Source organism: Meriones unguiculatus, assembly GCF_030254825.1.
Source record: "Meriones unguiculatus strain TT.TT164.6M chromosome 13 unlocalized genomic scaffold, Bangor_MerUng_6.1 Chr13_unordered_Scaffold_39, whole genome shotgun sequence".
NCBI lineage: Eukaryota > Metazoa > Chordata > Mammalia > Rodentia > Muridae > Meriones > Meriones unguiculatus.
The window spans coordinates 3,829,924-3,847,005 of NW_026843648.1; the positions used below are offsets into that span (position 1 = coordinate 3,829,924).

The window sequence follows — 17,082 nt, forward strand, 5'->3', positions numbered from 1 at the left end:
CTGCCGCCTTACCCAGGAAACTGTACTCATTCATTTAATCTGCAAGCTTAGAGAAACATCTTTCCTTTATTTTTTTTAATACCTTTTGAATTTTTGTAAAGATTTATTAATTTTTACATTATATTTACAAGTGTTTTGCCTACGTGTTTGTGTGTGTGTTACTTGTGTGCATGGTCCCTTTAAAGGCCTGTGGAGGACATGGATCCCCTAGAACTGGTGACATATTATTGGAACCTAAAACTGGCTATTATGGCTTGAATCAGTGTCCTTAACGAGAGCAGTGAGTAGTCATAATAACTCAGTCATTTCTCATGCCCCAAGAACACTATTTTACATAGGTTAAATTATTTTTTTTATTTCATGTACTTGAGGGTTTACTTTCTTGTATATGTGTGAATACAACGGGTGTGCATGGTGCCTAAAGATGCCAGAAGTGATCTTATGATCTGGAGCTACACATGGTTCCAAGGCCATCCTGTGGGCCCTGAGAATTAATGCTAGATTTATTCAAAGGGCCAGTGTGCCACAATTCCTAGACATCTGGCATCCCACAGAGACACTTTAAAACTAGGAGTACAGACAAACAAACTTCTTACAATGTTTAGGTGAGTTTGAAGTGAAATCATTAACTTCAAAATGAAAAAAACATTAAGCTCTTATCTACATTCCTAGTGAACACCTTAGTGACTCTTCCATAAACCAGTGCTTCCATGAACAGAAACATCATAAGCACCTATGCATTCAGCAGTCATAGGAAACAGACAAGTAACACTTTATCCACACAGTGCACAGCAAGAAATTAATTACTAGATACAGTTTAATTTCTGAAGGTTTAGGAGCCATTCCATGATGTTCCTGAGTCGTTAGGGGCTTATTCATAACAGCTTTACATGTCACAAGAAAAGACAATGCCTAAGTCTGCTAGGTTCCTGAATTTGATTAAAAAAACAACAAACAAACAACAACAACAACAACAAGAAAAACGCTCAGAAAAATGAACTGAGTATACTCATTGCTCTATCCCTATGTGTTTAGAGGGAAAATGAAAAACTATCAAATTTTGCTGACCTTATACTTTGCCATTGAAGAGATCAATAAGGACTCACAACTACTTCCCAATGTGAGTTTGGGTTTCCAAGTCTACAATGCCTTTAATTCTAACAAAAGAACCTTGGAGGGCCCTCTGATGTTGATCTCTGGAAAGAGTGATTATATCCCTAACTACCAATGCAAAACTCAACACGAAGCTCTTGGAATAATTTCAGGAACCAGACCAGAATTTTCTGCTGCTATTGGAACATATTTGGAGCTCTACAAAGTCCCACAAGTAAGTTAGGAAAGTATTTAGTGCCCAATCACATAGGAAAATCTTACCAAAAGAAAACAAACAAGTGATTTATGTTTACTGTTGGCAGATTTCAAACAGCAGTGAATGAATTACCTTTTTCTCACAATGATTAACCGTGGAAAGAGTGTGGTGAAAAGCATGAGCAGTACATTCTGATCATTTTGAAACAGATCACTTAGTAGTATTCATGATTCTGTCTCTAAATGCTGGCAAGGTCTAATGTAGATAGTCAAGCTTTATTTTCTCAAAAGTCAAATTCTACAACACAGATACCTAACTACCCAATTTAGCATATAAACATCTTATAATTCATAGAGAGGTCAATATCTGACATAAGAAAATAGAAAGTACAGGACATGTAACTAAATTTGGAACAATCCTAAAGACCATCACCAGTGAAAATGTTCCATAAAATTTTTATGATCTCATTCAGGATAGCAGATCTCAGAAGAGCAGTCAGAGAATACCCACTTCAGTATATTCCCACTACCGACTATCACCAGCCTATGCTAAAGCAACACATCCATCAGAGGGCATTAGCACAGAGAATCCATTGAGTGAGTGTAAGGGTCAGGAATAATCAAGATTACAAAACCCACATTGTAACTCTGATTGTTATCACTCAGTTAAACAATTCATATATAAATAATGAACCCATTTCCTCTTTTAGGGTAATGACCCCAAATACCTAGAACATCAGAATCATCCTTTTTTTTCTTTGCTTCTTCAGGTCACATATGGACCTTTTGATACTGAGCTAAGTGACAAAGTTACATTACCATCCCTTTATCAGATGTCTCCTAAAGACAGAGTTCTAGCCCATGGGGTGATCTCTTTGTTGCTACACTTTGGCTGGACTTGGGTGGGGATCTTTGTAGTTGATAATCTAAAAGGAGAAGAAGTCCTCTCTCACCTGAAAGCAGAGATGACATCAGAAGATATCTGTGTGGCTTTTACACAAAAATTCCCAGTGTATTGGAAAGAAGGGTTAAAATATGTTGCTGGTTTGGTGGACTTGAACCAACATACACAAGTAAATGTACAGGTATTTTATGGTGATATAGACGACTTGTTGTTATTCTGCATTAATAATGAAATCCTTTTAGCCAGAGGGAAGGTGTGGATCATGGCAAAGCAACACTTCATATATTTAGAGTCTGCAGCAGGGGACTATTATTTGTTAAAGTTTTTCAGAGGAAGTGTATCATTTTCAAAGAAGAGAACTATCCCTGGCTTGAAGAACTTTCTTGAGGATCTTACACCAAACCGGTACCCAGATTTTAACTTCTATAAATTCTGGATTGACTACTTTTTTTGTTCACCTCCTGTGATGCAATGTAAATATCCTAAACCCTGCCCAGCAAATACTTCCCTAAACATTAAGCATAAAAAAATTGATCTGATGACCATTTCTGAGCCCAGCTATTCCATATGGAATGCAGTGAATGCAGTGGCCCATGCACTCCAAAAATGATGTTGACCAAAACTGAAATGGAATCTGAGCAAGACAGAAACACAGACTGGCTTCTACCATGGCAGGTAAGCCTCGTTCATAAGCAAGGGAAGCTCAGTATATAACATTATTAGTAAGCAATTTGCTGTGGTCAAGCCACTACAATGTTTTCATCTTATAAATAATAGTATAAGTTAAAATGGAAAAGGGTTCTGTCACAGTGTATATGTATATGACTGTAATTATCTCATGATTTTGTGACTAAAAGGACTGATTTGAAGACAGTAAGTTTAAATGTCTTTCGACAAATGTTTTCCTAGTGTGAGATGAAATTCTGTAAGATATGAATGCAATCCATGTAAAAATAAAGCAAGTCCAAAAATAAAAATGCATGTGTTTTCATGGAATATGTCAAGTGCCATAAGATTTAGTCACAGTGACCATATGCAAAGCTGTTATTCCACATAAAATGCAATTTATTTTAATAACACAAGACCATAGGAAGAACATTTTGTGGAAAATAAATTGCCTGTCCTAGAATCATAAGTAACTAAAAATTAATTGCTTGTATAAATTCTTTATTCTCATTTGAGTAAAATGGAGTTAAAACCAAACTGTGCTTCCATCTTAAAGTTTAGAGCACAGTGTTCATAAGCTGAGGCTATATCTCCATGCATTAGTGATAAATAGATGTGTTCAGGTTTTATACCAACAAGATAAAAACAGAACTCATCCAAATATATGAGCCTTGATGATCACCTTCAAAGAGGGTATCATCAAGAAGATTGTTGAATGTCTCAATTTAACTATAAATTCTATCAAAGGTAGATAAATAAAAAAAATAAATTCTGAATGTATAGTGTACTATATAATCCTTAGTATCATGGAAAACAATAATATTTGACATAGTTTGTGAACATAGCTTTCCAGAGAAGTTATATTAGGTCAGTTAGTATAACTCTTGTATGGATAACAGAGTGACTAAGCAACAGTTCTTTATAACATGGGTTGGACTTAGGTAACACAACATTGAATATCATAAGTTGAAGTATTAACCCATTGTGTTTGCTAGATATGTAATTAAATGATGGTCAAGGGATGACTCAGCAGTTAAAATCAGTTGCTGCTCATACAGAGTACTCCACGTTGATTGTTAGCACACATATGGTGGCTCAGAACTTTAACTTCAGCTCCAAGGAATCTGACACAAAATTTTGCTCTCTGCAGACATCAGGCATGCACCTCAGGCCTGAGGTATCTCAGTGTTTAGAAGTACTTTTTGCTTTTGAGAAGACCACACTCGGGTCCTGGTATCTAGATAAAAGCTTATAACTGTCTGTAACACCACTTCTGGGAGACCCAACACCTTCCTCTGGCCTTCAGAGACACCAGACACACTTGTAGTGCACATTGTCCCACATAGTGTTCATGTCAATGCTGAAAGTCAAATGTTGTGACCCAAAGAGGAATGAAGGAAGGCAGTGTGTCTTTTTTTTTATTTCCTGAGCTATAACTGACATAATTTTTGTATTATTTAATATAAATTTTAAATGAACCTGGAGCTTTGTATAAATTCCTACTAATGTTATCTCATTAAGGAAATCTGTATACCTATTTGCCTAATTAAGACACACTCATATTCATTGTGTGGCAAAAACAAAATGGACATATCTTAATACATATGTACCCACTAAATTATGTTTACATTTTATTCAAAATTTTCTCTACAAAAATTTGCATTTTCTAATTGGAAATATTTTGCTGGTGCTGGGGAAAGACACAGGGCATTGTTCCCTCTAAGAATATGCTCCATATTTTCCATATCTTAGACAGCATTTCTACTTGTGTTCAGTAACTCTTGCCTTTCTTTCATAGGGAGAACTGTTCATCTCATTAAAACAAGGTGGGGGGGGCACCAAAACAAGCTAAGCCTTTTAAAAAACAAAGCCATGTTAGAGAAGGAAAGAATGGATTTCTCTTAAAGATAATCAACTAGTAATTTGTATGGGCCACTCATATCAAGTGACATCTCTCTTCAGCTGCATCCATTTCTGAGGAAAATTAAAGTGACAAATGCTGCTGGAGATGAAATAAGCTTTGATGAGAACAAGAAAATTATGGAAACATATGATATACTAAATTTTGTGGAATATACAAAGAGTATTCCATTACTAGTTAAAGTGGGAGAGTTTGTCTTCAAGTGTCCACAAGATCAAGACTTTTTCATCAGTGAGGTTCTAATTAAATGGCCAAGCAACTTCAATCAGGTCTGGAATTGTTCAATAATTAATATGCAGAGAAATGTTTATAAAGAGTTATTAAAATTGATGGTGTGATGTCTCTTTGAGATTTTAAAATAATTGTTTTTTAAATTTTAGTTTATTTTTTTTATATCCTGAGATGGTCCCTCCTTCTTCACCTCCAGCTTCCCACTCTTCCTCTTTGCCTCTCTCCTTCTCCCTATACCCCCAGAAAAAGGGATCTCCACTCCCCCCGTATCAACCCGCTCTAGTACATCAAGTCACATCGGGACTGAGCACATCATCATCTACTGAGGCCAACCAAGGAAATCCTGCTAGGGGGAAGTGGTCCAAAAGCAAGCAATAGAGTCCAGGTTAGAAACAAGGCATGCAATTACACTTTCTGGGTGATCCACATGAATACCAAACTACTCATTGTCCATATATGTGAAGAAGGCCTAGGTCCACACCATGTATGCTCCTTAGTTGATGATTCAGTCCCTGTAAGCCTCCATGGATCTGAGTTAGTTGTCTCTGTTTGTCTTCTTGTAGAGTCCCTGTCCCTTCCAGGTGGAGCCTCCCAGAAAACTGTCCTGTAAGGCTCTCTACTGTGTGGTGGGTCTCAGGTTGGGCCAATTACTGGTTGGACTTTGCTTCAATCTTTGTTCCATCTTCATTCCTGCACTTCTTGAAGAAAGGATAATTTTTGGATCAAGGGTTTGGTGATGGGTTGTTTTCCTCTCCCTTCACTATTCCTGCCTGGCTAGGAAGTGGTCACATCAGGCTTCATGTCTCCCTCTGTTAGGGGTCTCAGCTAGAGCACACCCATATCCTCCCAGGAGCCTGCACTGTAACTGGCCTCCATCTTAACAAAGAGATGACTCCCTTTGTGTTCCCTTCTTGTTCCCAGCCCTAGAACCTTCCACCACATTGTCCTTACATTTGATCCCCACCCATTTTTCTATCACACTTACATCTCTTGCCTGTTCCTCCTCTTCAACCATGTCTGCTGTCTAATCTATTTCCCCTTCTTAGTGACATTCTAGTGACATCCCTCCCGTGCACCCTCTTTCTTACTTAGCTTCTTTGCGTCTGTGGATTGTGGTATGTTTATCCGGTACTATAGGACAAACATCTGCTAATAAGCCAGTATATACAATGTGTCTCTTTCTGCTTCTGGATTATCTCACTCTGGGTGATTTTTTTCTAGTTTCCACCATTTGCCTGAAAATTTCATGATTTCCTTGTTTTTAATAGCTGAGTAAAGTTCCATTGTGTAAATGTAGAATATATATTTTTTTTTTTTACCTATTCTTTGGTTGAGGGACATCTAAGTTGTTTCCAATTTCTGGTTATTAAAAATATAGTAGCTATGAATATAGCTGAGCAAATGCCCTTATTGTATGGTAGAGCATCTTTTGGATATATGTCCAGGAATGATATATCAAGGTCTTGAGGTAGAACTATTCCTAGTTTTCTGAGAAAATGCCAGCTTGATTTCCAGAGAGGATGTACAAGTTTCCACTCCCATCAGCAAAGAAGGAGTCTTCCCCTTTCTCCACATCCTTGCTAGTATGTGTTGTCACATGAGTTTTTGATCTTAGCCATTCTGACTGGAGTAAAATGGATTCTTAAAGTCATTTTGATTTGCAGTTCTCTGATGGGTAAAGACATTGAACATTTAAGTGCTTCTCTGCCATTTGTGATTCCTGCTGTGAATTCTCAGTTTATCTTTGTATCTCGTGTTTTAATTGGATTATTTGATTTGCTGATGTTTGATTTCTTAAGTTCTTTATGTATTTTGTATATCAGCCCTCTCTGATATAGGGTTGGTGAAGATCTTTTCCCAATCTGTAAGCTGCCGTTTTGTTCTATAGACAGTATTCTTTGATTTACAGAAGCTTTAGAGTTTCATGAGATCCCATTTATTAATTGTTGATCTCAGAGCCTGTTCTATTGTCATTCTATTGTCTTCTACGATAATGAGTTCCAGACTTTTCTTCCATTTTATCTTCTGATACATTTAGAGTCTCTGGTTTTATCTCAAGGTCTTTGATCCACTTGGACTTGAGTATGTGCTGGATGGTACATACAGGTGTATTTGCATTTTTCTATATGCAGACATCTAGATAGACCTTCAGTTTGGTTCTACTAATCAACCAGTCTGCTTCTGTGCCAATACCATGAAGGTTTTATTTTTATTGCTATGTAATATAGTTTGAATCAAGGATGTTGATACTGCCAGAAGTTTTTATTGTACAGAATTGTTTTGGTTATCCTGGGTCTTTTATTTTTCCATATGAAGTTAATGGTTGAACTTTCAAGGTCTGTAAAGAACTGTTTTAGAATTTAATGGGAATTGCATTGAATGTGGATGGCTTTTGGCAGGATGACCATTTGTAGTATGTTAATCCTAACAATCTATGATCATGGGAGTTCTTTCCATCTTCTAAAATCTTCAGTTTCTTATTTCAAAGACTTGAAGTTCCTGTCATACAGGTCTTTTAATTGCTTGGGTGGAGTTACACCAAGATATTTTATAGTATTTGTGGCTATTATGAAGTGTGTTTTTTAACCTAGTTTCTTTCTCAGCCTTATTGTGCTTCTGTACAGAAAGTCTACTGAATTTTTTGAGTTAATTTTGTATCCAGACACTTCACTGAAATTATTTAGCAGCTGTAGGATTTCACTGGTAGAATCTTGGGAGTCATTTATCATCTGCAAATAATGATACTTTCAGTTCTTCTCTTCCTGCCTTTATCCCTTTGATATCCTTTGTTTTATCACTTTGGGTAGAAATTCAAGCACTGTATTGAGGAGTTATGGTGCAATTTGCAGCCTTGTCTTGTCCCTAATTTTAGCAGGAATGCTTGAAGTTTTTGTCCATTTTACTTGTTGTTGTCTATTGCCTTTATTGTGTTTAGTATGTGTCTTGCCTCCCTGATTGTATGATGTCTCTTTGAAAATTTAAAATGATTCTTATATTCTAAATTCTTAGCTCTATTGTGATTATGAGCTTGTATGTGACTGAGCACATGTACTTGTTAGGGCCACTCTCAACACTGGTTATCTTCCTCAGTTGCTTTCCCTTTTATTTTTAAACTGGTTCTGAAACCTATGCTTATTGTTTTTGCCTTATTCAGTGGAAAGCATTTCTTTGAATTTCTCTTGTCTTCATGACCAGAAAATTTCTATTACAGGAATATTTTCTACACTCAACTTTTCTTTCTATCCCTTCAGCATGATCAGTTCAGGTATTTATGTTCACGTGACAAGAATGTTAAACACTAAATCATCTCTTCAGTCCAATTTGATTATTTTCAGAAATAAACCAGTATTTCAGAATTATGTATATGTATACATACAAACAAACTCATAATGTTAACTACTTCCTGCAGATAGAATTAGATGAACTGATTTTCAATGTGTGTTCATTCATGCTGCAGTCAATGAGTGAGTGTTCATGGTTTTATAGGTGTGTAGGTGTGTGGGTTTCTATGTGTACACACACATGCATACAAATGTATGTACATATTCACATATTTTTAATATAGCATGCATGATCATGCTCAAGCATCCTTTCATTAACACAACTCATACTCAAGTATATCAATAACTTTACAAGTTTGTGAATTAGCATGAACAGGAAATAAACTATGGATTTTGATACAACACATTTCTGTAACAAATGTATATGAGCTGCCAGATATGTGTGCCAGGAACTAAACTCATATTTCTCTGCAAAAAAAAAAAAAAAAGTATGGGCTCTTAACTGCTGAGCCAGTTATCCAGAAGTATATTCCTGTTAATATATTAAAATTTATGAGATAGAAAATGAATCCAAACAAAGGCAAAAAAGAGGTCTAAGAATAGATAGAAATGTTTGTTCCTGTCCTACACAATTTTTAACATATAACAAACTAAAGTTGTGCTAGTTTAGTAGTTAATGTGATTAACTAAAGTGCAACTGGTGAAAATCCTATGTAACAGTGTCACTAATATTTAAAAAGAAAGAAGTATTCTTAGCATTGGGAATTAAAGGTAAAAGTCACAGTAATAGATCATAATTCACCAATGGCCAAACCATCTTTCATGAGAAAAGTAAACTTCCTTTTGCAGCTGAATGAGAGTGCATGGGTATTACTACATGATTGGAAATGTAAAGGTAGAAATAGATGGGGAAAGAGAGACTGGGTTTCTGTCTGACAATCCAACTGTTTCATAATTCATATGAAAAATGAGTTCTGGCTTGCTGCCTCACAGGAGAAAATATGTGGACATCGTACACATTTCACAAAGGCTAGAAAGGAGTCACCGATTAGTCACCATAAAAGGATGTTGAACATTTAGCATTGGAAAGTCTGCTAACTTCAAATTTCCATTCTACACTCTCATATTAAACACTCTGATGTCCTCATAAACACATAGAATTTCCATAGGATATATGAATTTAAGTCATTTAGCCTAAATTATTTTAAATTAATGTACAATATTACTACCAGTTTTTCTGTGTTTCCCTCAGATTCCTCAATCTGTATGTTCACAGAGCTGTAGTCCAGGATTCTGGAAAGTTCCACAAGAAGAAAGACCTATCTGCTGTTTTTCTTGTGTATTTTGTCCAGAGCAGCACATTTCCAACCAGACAGGTATAAAAATAATATCTTTCCTCAAACTGCTTGGGAATGTAGAATCAGAAAGCTAAGAAGTGACCATGGTATCATAATGTAGTGCTCTTCTTTATGTCTTTTTCACTCATCCCTGAATCCATTAGTAACCACTGCTGATTCCACACAATGTGTGAAGGTTTGAGTGGCAGTTCTCTTGCTATTGTGTCAAAATCAACCTACTTAAAAATCCTTCCTTTTGGTTCATGGAATGGCCATCTCAACTCTTGCAGTGATACATGCTTTAGGCTACCCATTGAATGTGAGATATCCAGTTGTTCAAGATAGAATTATATTTCTATAATAAACAAATGTAATGATCGGTGCCTGAAAATAACTCCAGGAAAAGTAGATGTGTAATTGTTTCCTCAATACACAAGAAATGGAACTGCATTTAAAACACTTATAGTTGACATTTCAAGTATCAACAATAGCAGAAAAAACCAATCTTCCTAAATGAAAGTATGGCTGCCTGTTTAAGGTTATGGTCAACCATGTGATAACATATACATGTAACATCACATGGAATGAGCAAGTAGTATTTATGAATGAAAAGACAAACACACAAAGACACAAATACAACATTTAATGAGAAAGAGTCCATGAATTTGAGAGACATTAAATATAAGATGGGTCCAGGAGAAGGTCTGGAAAGAAGAACAAAGAGGTATAGTGAGGCAAATATGTTATTTTAAAAATGAAAAATTTTATAAAAAAAATAAAAAGTCAGAAGGAAGAAGCATTATTATAATGATGAGAATCTATTATTATTTATTAAACTGAAAAAGGCCAACCCTTAGGCAATTTTATAAGGCTTGTCTATGCTGTTGATTTTCTCAAAGAAATAAAAAAAATGGTTTTGTTGGCTCTTTGACTCATTTTGGTTTTAGTATATTGATTTTAGCACTGAGTTTGATTATTTCCAGCCATCTACTCCTCTTCGGTGTGTCTATATCTTTTTTTATTTACTTAGGGGAGATAGGCCTATTTAATTTATTTACTTGATCTTGATTTCACTTTGGTAAGTGGAATCTATCAAGAAAATTGTGCATTCTATATAAAGTTTTTGTAAAGTATAGGCTTTTGAAGTACCACTTAAAGATTCTTTTTGATTTCCTTTGTGTCTGTCCTTATGTCCCTCTTTTCATTTTTAACTTTGTTCATTTCAGTACTGTCTTTCTGCCTTTTGTTACTTTGTTTCAGGGCTTGTCTATGCTGTTGATTCTCTCAAAGAAATAAAAAAATGGTTTTGTTGGCTCTTTTAATCATTTTGTCTTTAGTATATTGATTTTAGCACTGAGTTTGATTATTTCCAGACATCTACTCCTCTTCAGTGTGTCTATATCTTTTTTTTTATGTCTTTCAGGTGTGTCCTTAGATTACTTGTATGAGATGTATCAAATTTCCTTAAGAAAGCACTGAGTGCTATCAACTTTCTTGTAAGCACTGCTTTCATTGTGTCCCATAAGTTTGGGCATGTTGTGTCTCCATTTTCATTGAATTATAGAAAATCTTTGATTACTTTATTTCTTCGATTGCCCTGACCCTCGGGGCTTCAATGGGGTTCCGAAGGTGGATAGATTGGAAGGAATGGGGGAAAAAGGAACAAGAGAAGCAAGAAATGAAAACCAAGTCTGTTCATCTGATCAAGGCTTCTGTTTATTAGAAATTTTTACCCAATTAATATAGGGAGAAGGCAGGAAGGTAGGAAGGATAATCTACTGCTGCAGGAAATAGGAAGAGTGCTTTCGTGGGTTAAATATTGTACCTGCAAGATACCATAAGGATGTTCTCTTAAGATATCTTACGGATGCTCTAACAAAGGATGTCCTCACAAGGCACTTCTCTATTTATACAAGTTTCACAGTACAAACCTAGACTAATGATTACACAAGTGATTCAGAGTGGGTGTATGATTTTTTTCAATTACATATCCAGGGTTACAAGTTCAGTTACAATTTAAAAAATACAAAAGGAACATATATTATTATTTTTAGCTCAATAACTCTACTTTAAGGAATCCAAAGGATGTCTCCTTAAAAGAAAACACATTTACTATATGACAGCCTGCTTTTAGGCTGGCAGTGTTTGCAGAATGATTGCATTCTGATTGCAGTCCAGAGACACAGAAAATACATGAACTTGTCTTTTATGAATAGAAAATAATAATAAATAACTCCTTTCACTAAATGTATCATCATCTATGCTATAAATTAGATTTAGTCTATTTTAGTCAATTCTTATTTATTAAATTTTATTTCATCAGGAATGTATGCTCCATTGCATCATATCTTTAAACAACATTTACAGGGAGTTCTCAGCCTATAATAAAAGAAATATAAATTTTAACTCAAATCTCTTGGCTTCTCAGGGTTTGCATATTGTCTTTGTTTATCCAGCACCAATATACTGTTTAGGGGCATATAGCCCAAGAAAACTCCTGAAATGATGGCCTCATCTCTCTATCTGCTAGTCTGTGCTTAATGATCTCCTGGGCCTATAGAAGATTTCCAAACAGTGGACAGATATATTAAGTTTAGAATTTTCATAAAAAGGACTCAAACATAACTTTTCTGTAGGAAAAAAAACAAACCAAACAACCAGAAATTGAATCATATTGCAGAACGTCCCCTATAATACAACACATGGAAAAAAGTTAGATATAGAATAACAGTGATCCTAACAATCTGGGATTGTGTCAAGCAACTGTGCTGGCTTAATGACTCGCAACAATTTCAGTGAATATGGCTGTGTCATTCTCCCTTTCTGATTCAATATTTATAGATTTATGGCACTCTTATATGACATGTAGGTCATTTTTCAGTCTTCAGAATATTACTGAAAGAACAAGAGTGAAAGTTAGAACAATTCCCAGGCATATTTTGGAATTAATAATGAAATATTAAGAGTCCTGTCCTGAGTCAAAGGATGTCAAAGACTATAGAAATTTACTTGAAACTTCCACATCTGAGATAGGTACTAGTTGATCTGAGCAGATAGCTGCTGTTTGTTGATGCAAGTGTTGTATATTTACTGCCAAATCAGAATTGCTCCATAGTCCATAGAGGTCAGATATAACTTATTCCCATGTTACCTTAGAAAAAATATATAGAAGTGGGGTAACAAATATCCATTAAAACTGTGAGTAACAAGAAAATTGAGAAGAACCCATAATGGTGGAATTAATGGAGTATTTTTTATACATGGAAGTGATCAAAATACTTTGTATTGTATACATACTTAGAAACTCACAGTATATAAAAAATCGTTTGAAGGATTGCTTGATAGTGTCACTGCATCTGAATATGACTAATATATATTTCACTGCCCTACAGAAACTGATAAATTCTTCAGCAGAAAGCTTATTGTTTATTAAAGAAGATAAAGAGTAAAAATGGGAATTATAAAGAGTTCTTTACTTGGCATTATCAGAAAGCAGAATATGCCAGGCTACACTTATAAATGGAAAGCACTCTCATGAATTAAATGTGCAATGACTAAATAATTGTAAAAGCTGAAATGTTGATTCACTTCCTCCCCTCAGATCAGCAGGCGTGCATCCCTTGCTCAAGTCAAGAGTACCCAAACCCTGAGAGAAACTATTGCCTGCCCAAGAGATTGACCTTCTTGTCCTTTGAAGATACTCTGGGCATGGCTATGGCCTGCACAGCTCTGTGCTTCTCTGTCAGCACAACTGCAGTTTGGGGGATCTTTCTTAAACACCGAGAATCAGCCATTGTTAAGGCCAATAACCGGACTCTCAGCTACATCCTGCTCATCTCCATCCTCCTCTGTTTCCTCTGCTCTTTTTTCTTCATTGGCCGTCCAAACACAACCTCCTGCATACTGCAACAAATAACATTTGCACTTGTGTTTACCTTGGCTATTTCCACTGTTTTGGCAAAAACTATAACTGTAATTCTGGCCTTTAGAGTCATGAAACCAGGGAGAACAATGAGAAGATTCTTTGTCTCGGGTGTCTATAATGCTGTCATTCCCATCTGTGTCCTGATCCAACTTATTCTCTGTGGAGTCTGGCTGGGAACCTCACCTCCCTATATTGACACAGATGCACACTCTGAAAATGCTCAAGTCATCATTTTATGCAACAAGGGCTCAGTAACTGCTTTCTACTGTGTGCTGGCCTACTTTGGGTCCCTGGCCCTAGGCAGTTTCACTGTGGCTTTTCTGGTGAGGAACCTGCCTGACACATTCAATGAGGCCAAGTTCCTGACATTCAGCATGCTGGTGTTCTGCAGTGTCTGGGTCACCTTCATCCCTGTCTACCAGAGCACCAAGGGAAAGCCATGGTGGCTGTGGAAGTCTTCTCCATTTTGGCCCCCAGTGCAGGACTTCTGGGATGCATCTTTTCCCCTAAGTGCTACATTATACTCTTGAGACCTGATAAGAACTCTTTGAGATGTATTAAAACAGAAAATAGCAAATAAAAATTGATCCTTTTGATGTATTAGTTTTCTAATAAAACCCATTAGTATACTAAAATTAAATTATTTACATACTTTTAAGTAACCTTTCTCTGAAATGTATATTTAAACAAAAATAAGATCTCCTCACTTTGTCTCACAATCATAGACATTCTATTTCAGAATAGAAGCTGCTGATGAAATAATTTTAGTAAGATATTCATGTTACTTATTAATTTGTGGACAATATTCAAAATGTAATTACATGATAGTAATTTAGATAAACAGTGCATGAACTAAATACTTGTTTTATTTCTTATTTTTGGGAGTATAACAGGGCTTTTGGTGGTATTTGAGATTCTTCTATAGAACAGGCATGAAAATAGATCTCTGGAAAGGGGGAGGGTCTTTTAAACAGTTCAGCCATTCCAAAAATCAGAGTAGAGAATTTTCTAAAAGAAAAAAAAAATAAATCTACTACCTGGCCCTGCTCTCCTTTCCTAGACATACATAAAAGTAACTCAGCACCCCACTCTAGAAATACTTGCTCAGTCACCTTCATTGCTATTGTGTTCACAATAGGTAGGAAATGGAAAATCATAAATATGTTTAACATGATAAATATCATACACATAATTAGTTGTAAGTAGAAAAATTATAATTTAGGTAACCCATATCAAGAAGACAAATATATCTCATTCTCTACACTGGGGCATCTAGATCCCAAGTTTCAGATGTGAGTATCACCATGGAATAACTGTAGAAACAAGAAAAAATGTTGGGCAAGCAATAAAATGGCAGGTACAATTGATCTGATTGGGATAATGTGGGGAAGGTCCCCTAATTATCAAGGTGGATAAATATGAAAGAAGGAAGTGGAACAAATAACAGTAAATATTTGTGAAATGGTTTTAAGCAATCATACTGGGAATTTATCTACATAAAATCCCTACACTACATGTAAGTTCATGCATGAATATGTTACATGTTACAACCTAAATATTTTTAATAATGCACACAGATAAGTATAGTTCACCACTGTCAGAAGAAGCTTTTCTTTGCGACAGCAATCATGACTGAAAAGCACAACCAATCACAAGGCAGAATTCTGCAGAACACTCACATCTGAAATATCTCCAAAAAATTTCCAGATCTAAGGCTCAGAGATCATGCAGAATAGGTGATGAAAAAAATTATATAAGGCAGAGGATCAGAGTATGTTCTGGTAATGTGTCTTCTTTTTTTTTTAAATTTTTCATCAATTACACTTTATTCATTCTGCATCCCCCCATAAGCCCCTCCCTCCTCCCATCCCAATCCCACCCTCCCTCTTCCCTCTGCTTGCATGCCACTCCCCAAGTCCACTAATAGGGGAGGTTCTCCTCTTCTTTCTGATCTTAGTCTGTCAGTTCACATCAAAAGTGGCTGTATTGTCCTCTACTGTGGCCTGGTAAGGCTGCTCCCCCCCCAGAGGGAGGTGATCAAAGAGCAGGCCAATCAGGTAATGTGTCTTCTAATAATACTAAAAGCTACACCCATAAGACGAACCAATATAAAAAAATAAAGAAAAAAAAAAGGCTTACCAACCCGCATGCAACCAGACATGCTCTTCTCTGGGTCCAAAGCGGCTGACCCTGAGTGCAGTGCTTAGCCTCGCATCCTGAGCGTAACATTTTAGCTTTTTATGGTATCCAACCATGCTTGGGGAGAATGTCCTGCTTCAATGGCTGTAAAGGCCTGAATGATCATGGCTGCATCACACTGTTGTGAGACTCTAATCTTGCATATATACCACAGGCAAACCAAGGAGACCAACACCAGAAGGCCTGCTAACGCTCCCATGACCGCCCATTCCTTCAGATGATTCATGGCTGCAGCAATCCATGATGATAATTCTGTGGCTAGTCCTGCATCCACTCTGGTAGAATTTACTGTGACAATGGCCACCCAGGTCCCGCCTCTGAGAAAAAGGTATCGGACGGGTCTGATGCTCTTTGGGTGGATGACACCTAAATGAACATCAGTACAAAGTCCCAATTTATTTTAATATCAGAGATCAGACCTCTACTCTTGCCTGATGCGTCTAAAACAAAAAGGGGGAACTGTAGAGAGCTGCGGAATGCTATGCCTTAAAGATGGAGCTGGTTTCCGCCTTCCACCTTCCTGATGGTGAGTGCTCTCTGTCACGAACAATTCCACATTTGGCTAAGGCTGAGGATCTGGCTTGCTTCCATGTTTGTGGACCTATCTGCATTGCCCATGTGGCATGCCTGGGTTGGCTACCCAGAGGCTATTTAAGCTGTGGGCTGGCTTTCCCCAGGGTCAGATGATTGTTCAAGGTTCCTGAATAAAGTGCATTGAAAAAAAAAGACAAAAAAAAAATAATGGTGATATATAAAAAAAAAAAAAAAGGCTTACCAATATAACTGCATAAACATGAACCAAAAAATGGAAAACGCCAATAGGCATGCAAAAGTGGTCCAGGAAGAAACCATTGTCCTTAATCCTATGCAAAAATCTGTAGGGAAGTAATAAAAGCTGAGAGTGTGAGAAAAGAGCCTAAAATCAGTTAGTTATTCAACACCAAACAATCAACCCTAAAAACATACAGGGAACCAGAAGTATCCCCGGAGGCCCTTTTCTGTCCCCACAGTACACAAAGAGTTTCCCAAGGTCTCTGCTGTCTTGTAAATGTTCCCATCCTTTGCCACTCCCTGTCTTCAGGATGCAGAGCTTCCAGGGATTAGGGATTCCTGATATGATTGCCCTGCCCATTTGCTTCTGGCAATAAACGGGCCCAGCTGCTGGAAGTCATTTGTGTGAAGGAAAAACGTGCCCTTTGAATCCTCCCGATCTGACCTAGTCCAGCTGGTCCCTGGTCCCTGGAGAAGGGATTCTGGGGTCTCTGCCCCCTTTTTTCAGTCATTTTGACTCTCCCAGTCAAAGCAGGGCT

General features: G+C 36.7%; 1 pseudogene; it reads left to right on the plus strand.

Moving 5' to 3' along the window:
• The first annotated feature begins 13,614 nt into the window (after positions 1–13,614).
• LOC132651023 (vomeronasal type-2 receptor 116-like) lies at positions 13,615–14,120 on the plus strand (annotated as a pseudogene).
• Positions 14,121–17,082: the final 2,962 nt, after the last annotated feature.